Consider the following 19,048-nt stretch of genomic DNA (forward strand, 5'->3'; position numbering starts at 1 on the left):
GCCGAGAACAAGCACCGTGAGATGCTGAGTCTCTGGGAAAGCACAGATGCCCAGTGCTGTTGTGCCTGTGGATAGGCTGCACGGGGATGGTGAAGACCAGCAAGAGCTTTCAGGGCTTACCCCTTCCTTGTGGGAGAAAGAGCCGGACGTTTCCCTTTTTGGAAAGAGTCTCTGCCGAGAACCAGCGCCGTGAGATGCTGATTCTCTGGGAAAGCACAGATGCCCAGTGCTGTTGTGCCTGTGGATAGGGTGCACGGGAACGGTGAAGACCAGCAAGAGCTTTCAGGGCTGGCCCCTTCCTTGTGGGAGTAGGAGCCGGACATTTGCCTTTACGGAAAGCGGTTCTGAAGAGAATGAGTGCCTTGAGATGTACCGACTGTGAGAAAGCAGAGAAGCCCAGTGTTGTTGTGCCTGTGGATAGGGTGCACAGGGACGGTTAAGAGCAGCAAGATTTTTCAAGGCTGGCCCCTTCCTTGTGGGAGAAGGAGCCGGACGTTTGCCTTTTCGGAAAGAGGTTCTTCCGAGAACCAGCGCCGTGAGATGCTGAGTCTCTGGGAAAGCAGAGAAGTCCAGTTCTGTTATGCCTGTGGATAGGGTGCACGGGAACGGTGAATATCAGCAAGAGCTTTCAGGGCTGGCCCCTTCCTTGTGGGAGAAAGAGCCGGACGTTTGGTTTTTCGGAAACAGGCTCTGCCGAGAACAAGCACCGTGAGATGCTGAGTCTCTGGGAAAGCACAGATGCCCAGTGCTGTTGTGCCTGTGGATAGGCTGCACGGGGATGGTGAAGACCAGCAAGAGCTTTCAGGGCTTACCACTTCCTTGTGGGAGAAGGAGCCGGACATTTGCCTTTACGGAAATAGGCTCTGCCGAGAACGAGCACCGTGAGATGCTGAGTCTCTGGGAAAGCACAGATGCCCAGTGCTGTTGTGCCTGTGGATAGGGTGCACGGGGAGTGTGTAGTGCAGCAAGAGCTTTCAGGGCTGGCCCCTTCCTTGTGGGAGAAGGAGCCGGACGTTTCCCTTTTTGGAAAGAGTCTCTGCCGAGAACCAGCGCCGTGAGATGTACCGACTATGGGAAAGCAGAGAAGTCCAGTTTTGTTGTGCCTGTGGATAGGGTGCACGGGAACGGTGAAGACCAGCAAGAGCTTTCAGGGCTTACCCCTTCCTTATGGAAGAAGGTGCCGGACGTTTGCCTTTTCAGAAAAAGGCTCTGCCGAGAACGAGCGCCGTGAGATGTACCGACTGTGAGAAAGCAGAGAAGCCCAGTGCTGTTGTGCCTGTTCATAGGCTGCACGGGTTGGTGAAGACCAGCAAGAGCTTTCAGGGCTTACCCCTTCCTTGTGGGAGAAAGAGCCGGACGTTTGTTTTTCGGAAAGAGGCTCTGCCGAGAACGAGCACCGTGAGATGCTGAGTCTCTGGGAAAGCACAGATGCCCAGTGCTGTTGTGCCTGTGGATAGGGTGCACGGGAACGGTGAAGAGCAGCAAGAGCTTTCAGGGGTCGCCCCTTCCTTATGGAAGAAGGAGCCGGACGTTTGCCTTTTCGGAAAGAGGTTCTTCCGAGAACCAGCGCCGTGAGATGTACCATCTGTGAGAAAGCAGAGAAGCCCAGTGCTGTTGTGCCTGTGGATAGGCTGCACGGGGTTGGTGAAGACCAGCAAGAGCTTTCAGGGCTGGCCCCTTCCTTGTGGGAGAAGGAGCCGGACGTTTCCCTTTTTGGAAAGAGTCTCTGCCGAGAACCAGCGCCGTGAGATGCTGAGTCTCTGGGAAAGCACAGATGCCCAGTGCTGTTGTGCCTGTGGATAGGCTGCACGGGGATGGTGTAGAGCAGCAAGAGCTTTCAGGTCTGGCCCCTTCCTTGTGGGAGTAGGAGTCGGACATTTGCCTTTACGGAAATAGGTTCTGAAGAGAATGAGTGCCTTGAGATGTATCGTCTGTGGAAAAGCAGAGAAGCCCGGTGTTGTTGTGCCTGTGGATAGGGTGCACAGGGACGGTTAAGAGCAGCAAGATTTTTCAAGGCTGGCCCCTTCCTTGTGGGAGAAGGAGCCGGACGTTTGCCTTTTCGGAAAGAAGTTCTTCCGAGAACCAGCGCCGTGAGATACTGAGTCTCTGGGAAAGCACAGATGCTCTGTGCTGTTGTGCCTGTTGATAGGGTGCACGGGAACGGTGAAGATCAGCAAGAGCTTTCAGGGCTGGCCCCTTCCTTGTGGGAGAAAGAGCCGGACGTTTGCTTTTTCGGAAAGAGGCTCTGCCGAGAAAAAGCACCGTGAGATGCTGAGTCCCTGGGAAAGCACAGATGCCCAGTGCTGTTGTGCCTGTGGATAGACTGCACGGGGACTGTGAAGACCAGCAAGAGCTTTCAGGGCTGTCCCCTTCCTTGTGGGAGAAAGAGCCGGACGTTTGCTTTTTCGGAAAGAGGCTCTGCCGAGAACGAGCACAGTGAGATGTACCGACTGTGAGAAAGCAGAGAAGTCCAGTTTTGTTGTGCCTGTGGATAGGGTGCACGGGAACGGTGAAGACCAGCAAGAGTTTTCAGGGCTTACCCCTTCCTTATGGAAGAAGGAGCCGGACGTTTGCCTTTTCAGAAAAAGGCTCTGCCGAGAACGAGCGCCGTGAGATGTACCGACTGTGAGAAAGCAGAGAAGCCCAGTGCTTTTGTGCCTGTTCATAGGCTGCACGGGTTGGTGAAGACCAGCAAGAGCTTTCAGGGCTTACCCCTTCCTTGTGGGAGAAAGAGCCAGACGTTTGCTTTTTCGGAAAGAGTCTCTGCCGAGAACCAGCGCCGTGAGATGCTGATTCTCTGGGAAAGCACAGATGCCCAGTGCTGTTGTGCCTGTGGATAGGGTGCACAGGAACGGTGAAGAGTAGCAAGAGCTTTCAGGGGTCGCCCCTTCCTTATGGAAGAAGGAGCCGGACGTTTGCCTTTTCGGAAAGAGGTTCTTCCGAGAACGAGCGCCGTGAGATGTACCATCTGTGAGAAAGCAGAGAAGCCCAGTGCTGTTGTGCCTGTGGATAGGCTGCACGGGTACTGTGAAGACCAGCAAGAGCTTTCAGGGCTGGCCCCTTCCTTGTGGGAGAAAGAGCCCCACGTTTGCTTTTTGGAAAAAGGCTCTGCCGAGCACGAGCTCCATGAGATGTACCGACTATGGGAAAGCAGAGAAGACCAGTTCTGTTGTGCCTGTGGTTAGCCTGCACGGGGACTTTGAAGAGTAGCAAGAGCTTTCAGGGCTGGCCCCTTCCTTGTGGGAGAAAGAGCCGGACGTTTGATTTTTCGGAAAGAGGCTATGCCGAGAACAAGCACCGTGAGATGCTGAGTCTCTGGGAAAGCACAGATGGCCAGTGCTGTTGTGACTGTGGATAGGCTGCACGGGGATGGTGAAGACCAGCAAGAGCTTTCAGGGCTTACCCCTTCCTTGTGGGAGAAAGAGCCGGACGTTTGCTTTTTCGGAAATAGGCTCTGCCGAGAACGAGCACAGTGAGATGTACCGACTGTGAGAAAGCAGAGAAGTCCAGTTTTGTTGTGCCTGTGGATAGGGTGCACGGGAACGGTGAAGACCAGCAAGAGTTTTCAGGGCTTACCCCTTCCTTGTGGGAGAAGGAGCCGGACATTTGCCTTTACGGAAAGAGGTTCTGAAGAGAATGAGTGCCTTGAGATGTACCATCTGTGAGAAAGCAGAGAAGCTCAGTGCTCTTGTGCCTGTGGATAGGCTGCACGGGTACTGTGAAGACCAGCAAGAGCTTTCAGGGCTGGCCCCTTCTCTGTGGGAGAAAGAGCCGGACGTTTGCCTTTTTGGAAAGAGTCTCTGCCGAGAACAAGCACCGTGAGATGCTGAGTCTCTGGGAAAGCACAGATGCCCAGTGCTGTTGTGCCTGTGGATAGACTGCACGGGGACTGTGAAGACCAGCAAGAGCTTTCAGGGCTTAACCCTTCCTTGTGGGAGAAATAGCCGGACGTTTCCCTTTTTGGAAAGAGTCTCTGCCGAGAACCAGCGCCGTGAGATGCTGATTCTCTGGGAAAGCACAGATGCCCAGTGCTGTTGTGCCTGTGGATAGGGTGCACGGGAACGGTGAAGAGCAGCAAGAGCTTTCAGGGCTGGCCACTTCCTTGTGGGAGAAAGAGCCGCACGTTTGGTTTTTCGGAAAGAGGCTCTGCCGAAAACGAGCACCGTGAGATGCTGAGTCTCTGGGAAAGCACAGATGCCCAGTGCTGTTGTGCCTGTGGATAGACTGCACGGGGACTGTGAAGACCAGCAAGAGCTTTCAGGGCTTAACCCTTCCTTGTGGGAGAAATAGCCGGACGTTTCCCTTTTTGGAAAGAGTCTCTGCCGAGAACCAGCGCCGTGAGATGCTGATTCTCTGGGAAAGCACAGATGCCCAGTGCTGTTGTGCCTGTGGATAGGGTGCACGGGAACGGTGAAGAGCAGCAAGAGCTTTCAGGGCTGGCCACTTCCTTGTGGGAGAAAGAGCCGCACGTTTGGTTTTTCGGAAAGAGGCTCTGCCGAAAACGAGCACCGTGAGATGCTGAGTCTCTGGGAAAGCACAGATGCCCAGTGCTGTTGTGCCTGTGGATAGGGTGCACAGGGACGGTGAAGACCAGCAAGATTTTTCAAGGCTGTTCCCTTCCTTGTGGGAGAAGGAGTCGGACGTTTGCCTTTTCGGAAAGAGGTTCTTCCGAGAACCAGCGCCGTGAGATGCTGAGTCTCTGGGAAAGCACAGATGCCCAGTGATGTTGTGCCTGTGGATAGGCTGCACGGGGACTGTGAAGACCAGCAAGAGGTTTCAGGGCTGGCTCCTCCCTTGTGGGAGAAAGAGGCGTACGTTTGCTTTTTGGAAAAAGGCTCTGCCGAGAACGAGCGCCGTGAGATGTACCGACTATGGGAAAGCAGAGAAGTCCAGTGTTGTTGTGCCTGTGGATAGGGTGCACGGGAACGATGAAGACCAGCAAGAGCTTTCAGGGCTTACCCCTTCCTTGTGGGAGAAGGAGCCGGACATTTGACTTTACGGAAAGAGGTTCTGAAGTGAATGAGTGCCTTGAGATGTATGGTCTGTGGAAAAGCAGAGAAGCCCAGTGCTGTTGTGCCTGTGGATAGGGTGCACGGGAACGGTGAAGAGCCGCAAGAGCTTTCAGGGCTGGCCCCTTCCTTATGGAAGAAGGAGCTGGACGTTTGCCTTTTCGGAAAGAGGTTCTTCCGAGAACCAGCGCCGTGAGATGTACCATCTGTGAGAAAGCAGAGAAGCCCAGTGCTGTTGTGCCTGTGGATAGGCTGCATGGGGACTATGAAGACCAGCAAGAGCTTTCAGGGCTGGCCCCTTCCTTGTGGGAGAAAGAGCCGGACGTTTGATTTTTGCGAAAGAGGCTCTGCCGAGAACAAGCACCGTGAGATGCTGAGTCTCTGGGAAAGCACAGATGCCCAGTGCTGTTGTGCCTGTGGATAGGCTGCACGGGGATGGTGAAGACCAGCAAGAGCTTTCAGGGCTTACTCCTTCCTTGTGGGAGAAAGAGCCGGACGTTTGCTTTTTCGGAAATAGGCTCTGCCGAGAACGAGCACCGTGAGATGCTGAGTCTCTGGGAAAGCACAGATGCCCAGTGCTGTTGTGCCTGTGGATAGGGTGCACGGGAACGGTGAAGAGCAGCAAGAGCTTTCAGGGCTGGCCCCTTCCTTGTGGGAGAAGGAGCCGGACATTTGCCTTTACGGAAAGAGGTTCTGAAGAGAATGAGTGCCTTGAGATGTATGGTCTGTGGAAAAGCAGAGAAGCCCAGTGTTGTTGTGCCTGTGGATAGGGTGCACGGTGACGGTTAAGAGCAGCAAGATTTTTCAAGACTGGCCCCTTCCTTGTGGGAGAAGGAGCCGGACGTTTGCCTTTTCGGAAAGAGGTTCTTCCGAGAACCAGCGCCGTGAGATGTACCATCTGTGAGAAAGCAGAGAAGCCCAGTGCTGTTGTGCCTGTGCATAGGCTGCACGGGGACTGTGAAGAGCAGCAAGAGCTTTCATGGCTTGCCCCTTCCTTGTGGGAGAAAGAGGCGGAATTTTGATTTTTGGGAAAGAGGCTCTGCCGAGAACAAGCACCGTGAGATGCTGAGTCTCTGGGAAAGCAGAGATGCCCAGTGCTGTTGTGCCTGTGGATAGGGTGCACGGGAATGGTGAAGACCAGCAAGAGCTTTCAGGGCTTACCCCTTCCTTGTGGGAGAAGGAGCCGGACATTTGCCTTTACGGAAAGAGGTTCTGAAGAGAATGAGTGCCTTGAGATGTATGGTCTGTGGAAAAGCAGAGAAGCCCAGTGTTGTTGTGCCTGTGGATAGGGTGCACGGGAACGGTGAAGAGCAGCAAGAGCTTTCAGGGGTCGCCCCTTCCTTATGGAAGAAGGAGCCGGACGTTTGCCTTTTCGGAAAGAGGTTCTTCCAAGAACGAGCGCCGTGAGATGTACCATCTGAGAGAAAGCAGAGAAGCCCAGTGCTGTTGTGCCTGTGGATAGGCTGCATGGGGACTGTGAAGACCAGCAAGAGCTTTCAGGGCTGACCCCTTCCTTGTGGGAGAAAGAGCCGGACGTTTGATTTTTGGGAAAGAGGCTCTGCCGAGAACAAGCACCGTGAGATGCTGAGTCTCTGGGAAAGCACAGATGCCCAGTGCTGTTGTGCCTGTGGATAGGCTGCACGGGGACGGTGAAGACCAGCAAGAGCTTTCAGGGCTTACCCCTTCCTTGTGGGACAAGGACCCGGACGTTTGCTTTTTCGGAAATAGGCTCTGCCGAGAACGAGCACCGTGAGATGCTGAGTCTCTGGGAAAGCACAGATGCCCAGTGCTGTTGTGCCTGTGGATAGGGTGCACGGGAACGGTGAAGACCAGCAAGAGCTTTTAGGGCTGGCCCCTTCCTTGTGGGAGAAGGAGCCGGACATTTGCCTTTACGGAAAGAGGTTCTGAAGAGAATGAGTGCCTTGAGATGTATGGTCTGTGGAAAAGCAGAGAAGCCCAGTGTTGTTGTGCCTGTGGATAGGGTGCACAGGGACGGTTAAGAGCAGCAAGATTTTTCAAGGCTGGCCCCTTCCTTGTGGGAGAAGGAGCCGGACGTTTGCCTTTTCGGAAAGAGGTTCTTCCGAGAACCAGCGCCGTGAGATGCTGAGTCTCTGGGAAAGCACAGATGCCCAGTGCTGTTGTGCCTGTGGATAGGCTGCACGGGGATGGTGAAGACCAGCAAGAGCTTTCAGGGCTTACCCCTTCCTTGTGGGAGAAAGAGCCGGACGTTTGCTTTTTCGGAAATAGGCTCTGCCGAGAACGAGCACCGTGAGATGCTGAGTCTCTGGGAAAGCACAGATGCCCAGTGCTGTTGTGCCTGTGGATAGGGTGCACGGGAATGGTGTAGAGCAGCAAGAGCTTTCAGGGCTGGCCCCTTCCTTGTGGGAGAAGGAGCCGGACATTTGCCTTTACGGAAAGAGGACCTGAAGAGAATGAGTGCCTTGAGATGTATGGTCTGTGGAAAAGCAGAGAAGCCCAGTGTTGTTGTGCCTGTGGATAGGGTGCACGGTGACGGTTAAGAGCAGCAAGATTTTTCAAGACTGGCCCCTTCCTTGTGGGAGAAGGAGCCGGATGTTTGCTTTTTCGGAAAGAGGTTCTTCCGAGAACCAGCGCCGTGAGATGTACCATCTGTGAGAAAGCAGAGAAGCCCAGTGCTGTTGTGCCTGTGGATAGGCTGCACGGGGACTGTGAAGAGCAGCAAGAGCTTTCAGGGCTGGCCCCTTCCTTGTGGGAGAAAGAGCCGGACGTTTGATTTTTGGGAAAGAGGCTCTGCCGAGAACAAGCACCGTGAGATGCTGAGTCTCTGGGAAAGCACAGATGCCCAGTGCTGTTGTGCCTGTGGATAGGGTGCACGGGAACGGTGAAGACCAGCAAGAGCTTTCAGGGCTTACCCCTTCCTTGTGGGAGAAGGAGCCGGACATTTGCCTTTACGGAAAGAGGTTCTGAAGAGAATGAGTGCCTTGAGATGTATGGTCTGTGGAAAAGCAGAGAAGCCCAGTGTTGTTGTGCCTGTGGATAGGGTGCACGGGAACGGTGAAGAGCAGCAAGAGCTTTCAGGGGTCGCCCCTTCCTTATGGAAGAAGGAGCCGGACGTTTGCCTTTTCAGAAAGAGGTTCTTCCGAGAACGAGCGCCGTGAGATGTACCATCTGTGAGAAAGCAGAGAAGCCCAGTGCTGTTGTGCCTGTGGATAGGCTGCACGGGGACTGTGAAGACCAGCAAGAGCTTTCAGGGCTTAACCCTTCCTTGTGGGAGAAATAGCCGGACGTTTCCCTTTTTGGAAAGAGTCTCTGCCGAGAACCAGCGCCGTGAGATGCTGATTCTCTGGGAAAGCACAGATGCCCAGTGCTGTTGTGCCTGTGGATAGGGTGCACGGGAACGGTGTAGAGCAGCAAGAGCTTTCAGGGCTGGCCCCTTCCTTGTGGGAGAAAGAGCCGCACGTTTGGTTTTTCGGAAAGAGGCTCTGCCGAAAACGAGCACCGTGAGATGCTGAGTCTCTGGGAAAGCACAGATGCCCAGTGCTGTTGTGCCTGTGGATAGGGTGCACAGGGACGGTGAAGACCAGCAAGATTTTTCAAGGCTGTTCCCTTCCTTGTGGGAGAAGGAGTCGGACGTTTGCCTTTTCGGAAAGAGGTTCTTCCGAGAACCAGCGCCGTGAGATGCTGAGTCTCTGGGAAAGCACAGATGCCCAGTGATGTTGTGCCTGTGGATAGGCTGCACGGGGACTGTGAAGACCAGCAAGAGGTTTCAGGGCTGGCTCCTCCCTTGTGGGAGAAAGAGGCGGACGTTTGCTTTTTGGAAAAAGGCTCTGCCGAGAACGAGCGCCGTGAGATGTACCGACTATGGGAAAGCAGAGAAGTCCAGTGCTGTTGTGCCTGTGGATAGGGTGCACGGGAACGATGAAGACCAGCAAGAGCTTTCAGGGCTTACCCCTTCCTTGTGGGAGAAGGAGCCGGACATTTGACTTTACGGAAAGAGGTTCTGAAGTGAATGAGTGCCTTGAGATGTATGGTCTGTGGAAAAGCAGAGAAGCCCAGTGCTGTTGTGCCTGTGGATAGGGTGCACGGGAACGGTGAAGAGCCGCAAGAGCTTTCAGGGCTGGCCCCTTCCTTATGGAAGAAGGAGCCGGACGTTTGCCTTTTCGGAAAGAGGTTCTTCCGAGAACCAGCGCCGTGAGATGTACCATCTGTGAGAAAGCAGAGAAGCCCAGTGCTGTTGTGCCTGTGGATAGGCTGCACGGGGACTGTGAAGACCAGCAAGAGGTTTCAGGGCTGGCTCCTCCCTTGTGGGAGAAAGAGGCGGACGTTTGCTTTTTGGAAAAAGGCTCGGCCGAGAAAGAGCGCCGTGAGTTGTACCGACTATGGGAAAGCAGAGAAGTCCAGTGCTGTTGTGCCTGTGGATAGGGTGCACGGGAACGGTGAAGACCAGCAAGAGCTTTCAGGGCTTACCCCTTCCTTATGGAAGAAGGAGCCGGACATTTGACTTTTCAGAAAAAGGCTCTGCCGAGAACGAGCGCTGTGAGATGTACCATCTGTGAGAAAGCAGAGAAGCCCAGTGCTGTTGTGCCTGTGGATAGGCTGCACGGGGACTGTGAAGACCAGCAAGAGCTTTCAGGGCTTACCCCTTCCTTGTGGGACAAGGACCCGGACGTTTGCTTTTTCGGAAATAGGCTCTGCCGAGAACGAGCACCGTGAGATGCTGAGTCTCTGGGAAAGCACAGATGCCCAGTGCTGTTGTGCCTGTGGATAGGGTGCACGGGAACGGTGAAGACCAGCAAGAGCTTTCAGGGCTGGCCCCTTCCTTCTGGGAGAAGGAGCCGGACATTTGCCTTTACGGAAAGAGGTTCTGAAGAGAATGAGTGCCTTGAGATGTATGGTCTGTGGAAAAGCAGAGAAGCCCAGTGTTGTTGTGCCTGTGGATAGGGTGCACAGGGACGGTTAAGAGCAGCAAGATTTTTCAAGGCTGGCCCCTTCCTTGTGGGAGAAGGAGCCGGACGTTTGCCTTTTCGGAAAGAGGTTCTTCCGAGAACCAGCGCCGTGAGATGCTGAGTCTCTGGGAAAGCACAGATGCCCAGTGCTGTTGTGCCTGTGGATAGGCTGCACGGGGATGGTGAAGACCAGCAAGAGCTTTCAGGGCTTACCCCTTCCTTGTGGGAGAAAGAGCCGGACGTTTGCTTTTTCGGAAATAGGCTCTGCCGAGAACGAGCACCGTGAGATGCTGAGTCTCTGGGAAAGCACAGATGCCCAGTGCTGTTGTGCCTGTGGATAGGGTGCACGGGAATGGTGTAGAGCAGCAAGAGCTTTCAGGGCTGGCCCCTTCCTTGTGGGAGAAGGAGCCGGACATTTGCCTTTACGGAAAGAGGTTCTGAAGAGAATGAGTGCCTTGAGATGTATGGTCTGTGGAAAAGCAGAGAAGCCCAGTGTTGTTGTGCCTGTGGATAGGGTGCACGGTGACGGTTAAGAGCAGCAAGATTTTTCAAGACTGGCCCATTCCTTGTGGGAGAAGGAGCCGGATGTTTGCCTTTTCGGAAAGAGGTTCTTCCGAGAACCAGCGCCGTGAGATGTACCATCTGTGAGAAAGCAGAGAAGCCCAGTGCTGTTGTGCCTGTGGATAGGCTGCACGGGGACTGTGAAGAGCAGCAAGAGCTTTCAGGGCTGGCCCCTTCCTTGTGGGAGAAAGAGCCGGACGTTTGATTTTTGGGAAAGAGGCTCTGCCGAGAACAAGCACCGTGAGATGCTGAGTCTCTGGGAAAGCACAGATGCCCAGTGCTGTTGTGCCTGTGGATAGGCTGCACGGGGACTGTGAAGACCAGCAAGAGCTTTCAGGGCTGGCCCCTTCCTTGTGGGAGAAAGAGCCGCATGTTTGCTTTTTGGAAAAAGGCTCTGCCGAGAACGAGCACAGTGAGATGTACCGACTATGGGAAAGCAGAGAAGTCCAGTTCTGTTGTGCCTGTGGATAGGGTGCACGGGAACGGTGAAGACCAGCAAGAGCTTTCAGGGCTTACCCCTTCCTTATGGAAGAAGGAGCCGGACGTTTCCCTTTTTGGAAAGAGTCTCTGCCGAGAACCAGCGCCGTGAGATGCTGAGTCTCTGGGAAAGCACAGATGCCCAGTGCTGTTGTGCCTGTGGATAGGGTGCACGGGAACGGTGAAGACCAGCAAGAGCTTTCAGGGCTGGCCCCTTCCTTGTGGGAGAAGGAGCCGGACATTTGCCTTTACGGAAAGAGGTTCTGAAGAGAATGAGTGCCTTGAGATGTATGGTCTGTGGAAAAGCACAGATGCCCAGTGTTGTTGTGCCTGCGGATAGGCTGCACGGGGACTGTGAAGACCAGCAAGAGGTTTCAGGGCTGGCTCCTCCCTTGTGGGAGAAAGAGCCGGACGTTTGCTTTTTGGAAAAAGGCTCTGCCGAGAACGAGCGCCGTGAGATGTACCGACTATGGGAAAGCAGAGAAGTCCAGTGCTGTTGTGCCTGTGGATAGGGTGCACGGGGACAGTGAAGACCAGCAAGAGCTTTCAGGGCTTACCCCTTCCTTATGGAAGAAGGAGCCGGACAATTGACTTTTCAGAAAAAGGCTCTGCCGAGAATGAGCGCTGTGAGATGTACCATCTGTGAGAAAGCAGAGAAGCCCAGTGCTGTTGTGCCTGTGGATAGGCTGCACGGGGACTGTGAAGACCAGCAAGAGCTTTCAGGGCTGGCTCCTTCCTTGTGGGAGAAAGAGGCGGAATTTTGCTTATTGGAAAAAGGCTCTGCCGAGTACGAGCGCCGTGAGATGTACCGACTATGGGAAAGCAGAGAAGTCCAGTTTTGTTGTGCCTGCAAATAGGCTGCACGGGGACTGTGAAGACCAGCAAGAGGTTTCAGGGCTGGCTCCTCCCTTGTGGGAGAAAGAGGCGGACGTTTGCTTTTTGGAAAAAGGCTCTGCCGAGAACGAGCGCCGTGAGATGTACCGACTATGGGAAAGCAGAGAAGTCCAGTGCTGTTGTGCCTGTGGATAGGGTGCACGGGAACGATGAAGACCAGCAAGAGTTTTCAGGGCTTACCCCTTCCTTGTGGGAGAATGAGCCGGACATTTGCCTTTACGGAAAGAGGTTCTGAAGAGAATGAGTGCCTTGAGATGTATGGTCTGTGGAAAAGCAGAGAAGCCCTGTGTTGTTGTGCCTGTGGATAGGGTGCACGGGAACGGTGAAGAGCAGCAAGAGCTTTCAGGGGTCGCCCCTTCCTTATGGAAGAAGGAGCCGGACGTTTGCCTTTTCGGAAAGAGGTTCTTCCGAGAACGAGCGCCGTGAGATGTACCATCTGTGAGAAAGCAGAGAAGCCCAGTGCTGTTGTGCCTGCGGATAGGCTGCATGGGGACTATGAAGACCAGCAAGAGCTTTCAGGGCTGGCCCCTTCCTTGTGGGAGAAAGAGCCGGACGTTTGATTTTTGGGAAAGAGGCTCTGCCGAGAACAAGCACCGTGAGATGCTGAGTCTCTGGGAAAGCACAGATGCCCAGTGCTGTTGTGCCTGTGGATAGGCTGCACGGGGATGGTGAAGACCAGCAAGAGCTTTCAGGGCTTACCCCTTCCTTGTGGGAGAAAGAGCCGGACGTTTGCTTTTTCGGAAATAGGCTCTGCCGAGAACGAGCACCGTGAGATGCTGAGTCTCTGGGAAAGCACAGATGCCCAGTGCTGTTGTGCCTGTGGATAGGGTGCACGGGAACGGTGAAGACCAGCAAGAGCTTTCAGGGCTGGCCCCTTCCTTGTGGGAGAAGGAGCCGGACATTTGCCTTTACGGAAAGAGGTTCTGAAGAGAATGAGCGCCTTGAGATGTATGGTCTGTGGAAAAGCAGAGAAGCCCAGTGTTGTTGTGCCTGTGGATAGGGTGCACGGGGACGGTGTAGAGCAGCAAGATTTTTCAAGACTGGCCCCTTCCTTGTGGGATAAGGAGCCGGACGTTTGCCTTTTCGGAAAGAGGTTCTTCCGAGAACCAGCGCCGTGAGATGCTGAGTCTCTGGGAAAGCACAGATGCCCAGTGCTGTTGTGCCTGTGGATAGGGTGCACGGGAACGGTGAAGACCAGCAAGAGCTTTCAGGGCTTACCCCTTCCTTGTGGGAGAAAGAGCCGGACGTTTGCTTTTTCGGAAATAGGCTCTGCCGAGAACGAGCACCGTGAGATGCTGAGTCTCTGGGAAAGCACAGATGCCCAGTGCTGTTGTGCCTGTGGATAGGGTGCACGGTGACGGTGTAGTGCAGCAAGAGCTTTCAGGGCTGGCCCCTTCCTTGTGGGAGAAGGAGCCGGACGTTTGCATTTTCGGAAAGAGGTTCTTCCGAGAACCAGCGACGTGAGATGCTGAGTCTCTGGGAAAGCACAGATGCCCAGTGCTGTTGTGCCTGTGGATAGGGTGCACGGGGACGGTGTAGAGGAGCAAGAGCTTTCAGGGCTTACCCCTTCCTTGTGGGAGAAAGAGCCGGACGTTTGCTTTTTCGGAAAGAGGCTCTGCCGAGAACAAGCACCGTGAGATGCTGAGTATCTGGGAAAGCACAGATTCCCAGTGCTGTTGTGCCTGTGGATAGGCTGCACGGGTACTGTGAAGACCAGCAAGATCTTTCAGGGCTGGCCCCTTCCTTGTGGGAGAAAGAGCCGGACGTTTGCTTTTTCGGAAATACGCTCTGCCGATAATGAGCACCGTGAGATGTACCGACTGTGAGAAAGCAGAGAAGTCCAGTTTTCTTGTGCCTGTAGATAGGGTGCATGGGAACGGTGAAGACCAGCAAGAGCTTTCAGGGCTTACCCCTTCCTTATGGAAGAAGGAGCCGGATGTTTGCCTTTTCAGAAAAAGGCTCTGCCGAGAACCAGCGCCGTGAGATGTACCGACTGTGAGAAAGCAGAGAAGCCCAGTGCTGTTGTGCCTGTTCATAGGCTGCACGGGTTGGTGAAGGCTAGCAAGAGGTTTCAGGGCTGGCTCCTCCCTTGTGGGAGAAAGAGGCGGACGTTTGTTATTTGGAAAAAGGCTCTGCCGAGAACGAGCGCCGTGAGATGTACCGACTATGGGAAAGCAGAGAAGTCCAGTGCTGTTGTGCCTGTGGATAGGGTGCACGGGAACGGTGAAGACCAGCAAGAGCTTTCAGGGGTCGCCCCTTCCTTATGGAAGAAGGAGCCGGACGTTTGCCTTTTCAGAAAAAGGCTCTGCCGAGAACGAGCGCTGTGAGATGTACCATCTGTGAGAAAGCAGAGAAGCCCAGTGCTGTTGTGCCTGTGGATAGGGTGCACGGGGATGGTGAAGACCAGCAAGAGGTTTCAGGGCTGTCTCCTTCCTTGTGGGAGAAAGAGGTGGAAGTTTGCTTTTTCGAAATAGGCTCTGCCGAGAACGAGCGCCGTGAGATGTACCGACTATGGGAAAGCAGAGAAGTCCAGTGCTGTTGTGCCTGTGGATAGGCTGCACGGGGACTGTGAAGACCAGCAAGAGCTTTCAGGGCTGGCCCCTTCCTTGTGGGAGAAAGAGCCGGACGTTTGCTTTTTCGGAAAGAGGCTCTGCCGAGAACAAGCACCGTGAGATGCTGAGTCTCTGGGAAAGCACAGATGCCCAGTGCTGTTGTGCCTGTGGATAGGCTGCCCGGGGATGGTGAAGACCAGCAAGAGCTTTCAGGGCTTACCCCTTCCTTGTGGGAGAAAGAGCCGGACGGTTGCTTTTTTCGGAAATAGGCTCTGCCGAGAACGAGCACCGTGAGATGCTGAGTCTCTGGGAAAGCACAGATGCCCAGTGCTCTTGTGCCTGTTTATAGGGTGCACAGGGACGGTGTAGAGCAGCACGAGCTTTCAGGGCTGGCCCCTTCCTTGTGGGAGAAAGAGCTGGACGTTTCCATTTTTGGAAAGAGTCTCTGCCGAGAACCAGCGCCGTGAGATGTACCGACTATGGGAAAGCAGAGAAGTCCAGTTTTGTTGTGCCTGTGGATAGGGTGCACGGGAACGGTGAAGACCAGCAAGAGCTTTCAGGGCTTACCCCTTCCTTATGGAAGAAGGAGCCGGACGTTTACTTTTTCAGAAAAAGGCTCTGCCGAGAACGAGCGCCGTGAGATGTACCGACTGTGAGAAAGCAGAGAAGCCCAGTGCTGTTGTGCCTGTGGATAGGCTGCACGGGGACTGTGAAGACCAGCAAGAGCTTTCAAGGCTGGCCCCTTCCTTTTGGGAGAAAGATCCGCACGTTTGCTTTTTCGGAAAGAGGCTCTGCCGAGAACAAGCACCGTGAGATGCTGAGTCTCTGGGAAAGCACAGATGCCCAGTGCTGTTGTCCCTGTGGATAGGGTGCACGGGAACGGTGAAGACCAGCAAGAGCTTTCAGGGCTGGCCCCTTCCTTGTGGGAGAAAGAGCCGGACGTTTGCTTTTTCTGAAAGAGGTTCTGAAGAGAATGAGTGCCTTGAGATGTATGGTCTGTGGAAAAGCAGAGAAGCCCAGTGTTGTTGTGCCTGTGGATAGGGTGCACAGGGACGGTGAAGACCAGCAAGGTTTTTCAAGGCTGTTCCCTTCCTTGTGGGAGAAGGAGCCGGACGTTTGCCTTTTCGGAAAGAGGTTCTTCCGAGAAACAGCGCCGTGAGATGCTGAGTATCTGGGAAAGCACAGATGCCCAGTGCTGTTGTGCCTGTGGATAGGCTGCACGGGGACTTTGAAGGCCAGCAGGAGCTTTCAGGGCTGGCCCCTTCCTTGTGGGAGAAAGAGCTGGACGTTTGATTTTTGGGAAAGAGGCGCTGCCGAGAACAAGCACCGTGAGATGCTGAGTCTCTGGGAAAGCACAGATGCCCAGTGCTGTTGTGCCTGTGGATAGGCTGCCCGGGGATGGTGAAGACCAGCAAGAGCTTTCAGGGCTTACCCCTTCCTTGTGGGAGAAAGAGCCGGACGTTTGCTTTTTCGGAAATAGGCTCTGCCGAGAACGAGCACCGTGAGATGCTGAGTCTCTGGGAAAGCACAGATGCCCAGTGCTGTTGTGCCTGTGGATAGGGTGCACGGGGACGGTGAAGAGCAGCAAGAGCTTTCAGGGCTGGCCCCTTCCTTGTGGGAGAAGGAGCCGGACGTTTCCCTTTTTGGAAAAAGGCTCTGCCGAGAACCAGCGCCGTGAGATGTACTGACTATGGGAAAGCAGAGAAGTCCAGTTTTGTTGTGCCTGTGGATAGGGTGCATGGGAACAGTGAAGACCAGCAAGAGCTTTTTTGGCTTACCCATTCCTTGTGGGAGAAAGAGCCGGACGTTTGCTTTTTCGGAAATAGGCTCTGCCGAGAACGAGCACCGTGAGATGCTGAGTCTCTGGGAAAGCACAGATGCCCAGTGCTGTTGTGCCTGTGGATAGGGTGCACGGGAACGGTGAAGACCAGCAAGAGCTTTCAGGGCTTACCCCTTCCTTGTGGGAGAATGAGCCGGACATTTGCCTTTACGGAAAGAGGTTCTTCCGAGAACGAGCGCCGTGAGATGTACCATCTGTGAGAAAGCACAGATGCCCAGTGCTGTTGTGCCTGTGGATAGGGTGCACGGGAACGGTGTAGAGCAGCAAGAGCTTTCAGGGCTGGCCCCTTCCTTGTGGAAGAAAGAGCCGGACGTTTGCTTTTTCGGAAATAGGCTCTGCCGAGAACGAGCACCGTGAGATGCTGAGTCTCTGGGAAAGCACAGATGCCCAGTGCTGTTGTGCCTGTGGATAGGGTGCACGGGAACGGTGAAGACCAGCAAGAGTTTTCAGGGCTTACCCCTTCCTTGTGGGAGAAGGAGCCGGACTTTTGCCTTTACGGAAAGAGGTTCTGAAGAGAATGAGTGCCTTGAGATGTATGGTCTGTGGAAAAGCAGAGAAGCCCATTGTTGTTGTGCCTGTGGATAGGGTGCACGGGAACGGTGAAGACCAGCAAGAGCTTTCAGGGGTCGCCCCTTCCTTATGGAAGAAGGAGCCGGAAGTTTGCATTTTCGGAAAGAGGTTCTTCCGAGAACGAGCGCCGTGAGATGTACCATCTGTGAGAAAGCAGAGAAGCCCAGTGCTGTTGTGCCTGTGGATAGGCTGCACGGGGACTGTGAAGACCAGCAAGAGCTTTCAGGGCTGGCCCCTTCCTTGTGGGAGAAAGAGCCGGACGTTTGCTTTTTCGGAAATAGGCTCTGCCGAGAACGAGCACCGTGAGATGCTGAGTCTCTGGGAAAGCACAGATGCCCAGTGCTGTTGTGCCTGTGGATAGGGTGCACGGTGACGGTGTAGTGCAGCAAGAGCTTTCAGGGCTGGCCCCTTCCTTGTGGGAGAAGGAGCCGGACGTTTGCATTTTCGGAAAGAGGTTCTTCCGAGAACCAGCGACGTGAGATGCTGAGTCTCTGGGAAAGCACAGATGCCCAGTGCTGTTGTGCCTGTGGATAGGGTGCACGGGGACGGTGTAGAGGAGCAAGAGCTTTCAGGGCTTACCCCTTCCTTGTGGGAGAAAGAGCCGGACGTTTGCTTTTTCGGAAAGAGGCTCTGCCGAGAACAAGCACCGTGAGATGCTGAGTATCTGGGAAAGCACAGATTCCCAGTGCTGTTGTGCCTGTGGATAGGCTGCACGGGTACTGTGAAGACCAGCAAGATCTTTCAGGGCTGGCCCCTTCCTTGTGGGAGAAAGAGCCGGACGTTTGCTTTTTCGGAAATACGCTCTGCCGATAATGAGCACCGTGAGATGTACCGACTGTGAGAAAGCAGAGAAGTCCAGTTTTCTTGTGCCTGTAGATAGGGTGCATGGGAACGGTGAAGACCAGCAAGAGCTTTCAGGGCTTACCCCTTCCTTATGGAAGAAGGAGCCGGATGTTTGCCTTTTCAGAAAAAGGCTCTGCCGAGAACCAGCGCCGTGAGATGTACCGACTGTGAGAAAGCAGAGAAGCCCAGTGCTGTTGTGCCTGTTCATAGGCTGCACGGGTTGGTGAAGGCTAGCAAGAGGTTTCAGGGCTGGCTCCTCCCTTGTGGGAGAAAGAGGCGGACGTTTGTTATTTGGAAAAAGGCTCTGCCGAGAACGAGCGCCGTGAGATGTACCGACTATGGGAAAGCAGAGAAGTCCAGTGCTGTTGTGCCTGTGGATAGGGTGCACGGGAACGGTGAAGACCAGCAAGAGCTTTCAGGGGTCGCCCCTTCCTTATGGAAGAAGGAGCCGGACGTTTGCCTTTTCAGAAAAAGGCTCTGCCGAGAACGAGCGCTGTGAGATGTACCATCTGTGAGAAAGCAGAGAAGCCCAGTGCTGTTGTGCCTGTGGATAGGGTGCACGGGGATGGTGAAGACCAGCAAGAGGTTTCAGGGCTGTCTCCTTCCTTGTGGGAGAAAGAGGTGGAAGTTTGCTTTTTCGAAATAGGCTCTGCCGAGAACGAGCGCCGTGAGATGTACCGACTATGGGAAAGCAGAGAAGTCCAGTGCTGTTGTGCCTGTGGATAGGCTGCACGGGGACTGTGAAGACCAGCAAGAGCTTTCAGGGCTGGCCCCTTCCTTGTGGGAGAAAGAGCCGGACGTTTGCTTTTTCGGAAAGAGGCTCTGCCGAGAACAAGCACCGTGAGATGCTGAGTCTCTGGGAAAGCACAGATGCCCAGTGCTGTTGTGCCTGTGGATAGGCTGCACGGGGATGGTGAAGACCAGCAAGAGCTTTCAGGGCTTACCCCTTCCTTGTGGGAGAAAGAGCCGGACGGTTGCTTTTTCGGAAATAGGCTCTGCCGAGAACGAGCACCGTGAGATGCTGAGTCTCTGGGAAAGCACAGATGCCCAGTGCTCTTGTGCCTGTTTATAGGGTGCACAGGGACGGTGTAGAGCAGCACGAGCTTTCAGGGCTGGCCCCTTCCTTGTGGGAGAAAGAGCTGGACGTTTCCATTTTTGGAAAGAGTCTCTGCCGAGAACCAGCGCCGTGAGATGTACCGACTATGGGAAAGCAGAGAAGTCCAGTTTTGTTGTGCCTGTGGATAGGGTGCACGGGAACGGTGAAGACCAGCAAGAGCTTTCAGGGCTTACCCCTTCCTTATGGAAGAAGGAGCCGGACGTTTACTTTTTCAGAAAAAGGCTCTGCCGAGAACGAGCGCCGTGAGATGTACCGACTGT

Source organism: Buteo buteo, chromosome 23 (genome assembly GCF_964188355.1).
Source record: "Buteo buteo chromosome 23, bButBut1.hap1.1, whole genome shotgun sequence".
Taxonomy (NCBI): Eukaryota; Metazoa; Chordata; class Aves; order Accipitriformes; family Accipitridae; genus Buteo; species Buteo buteo.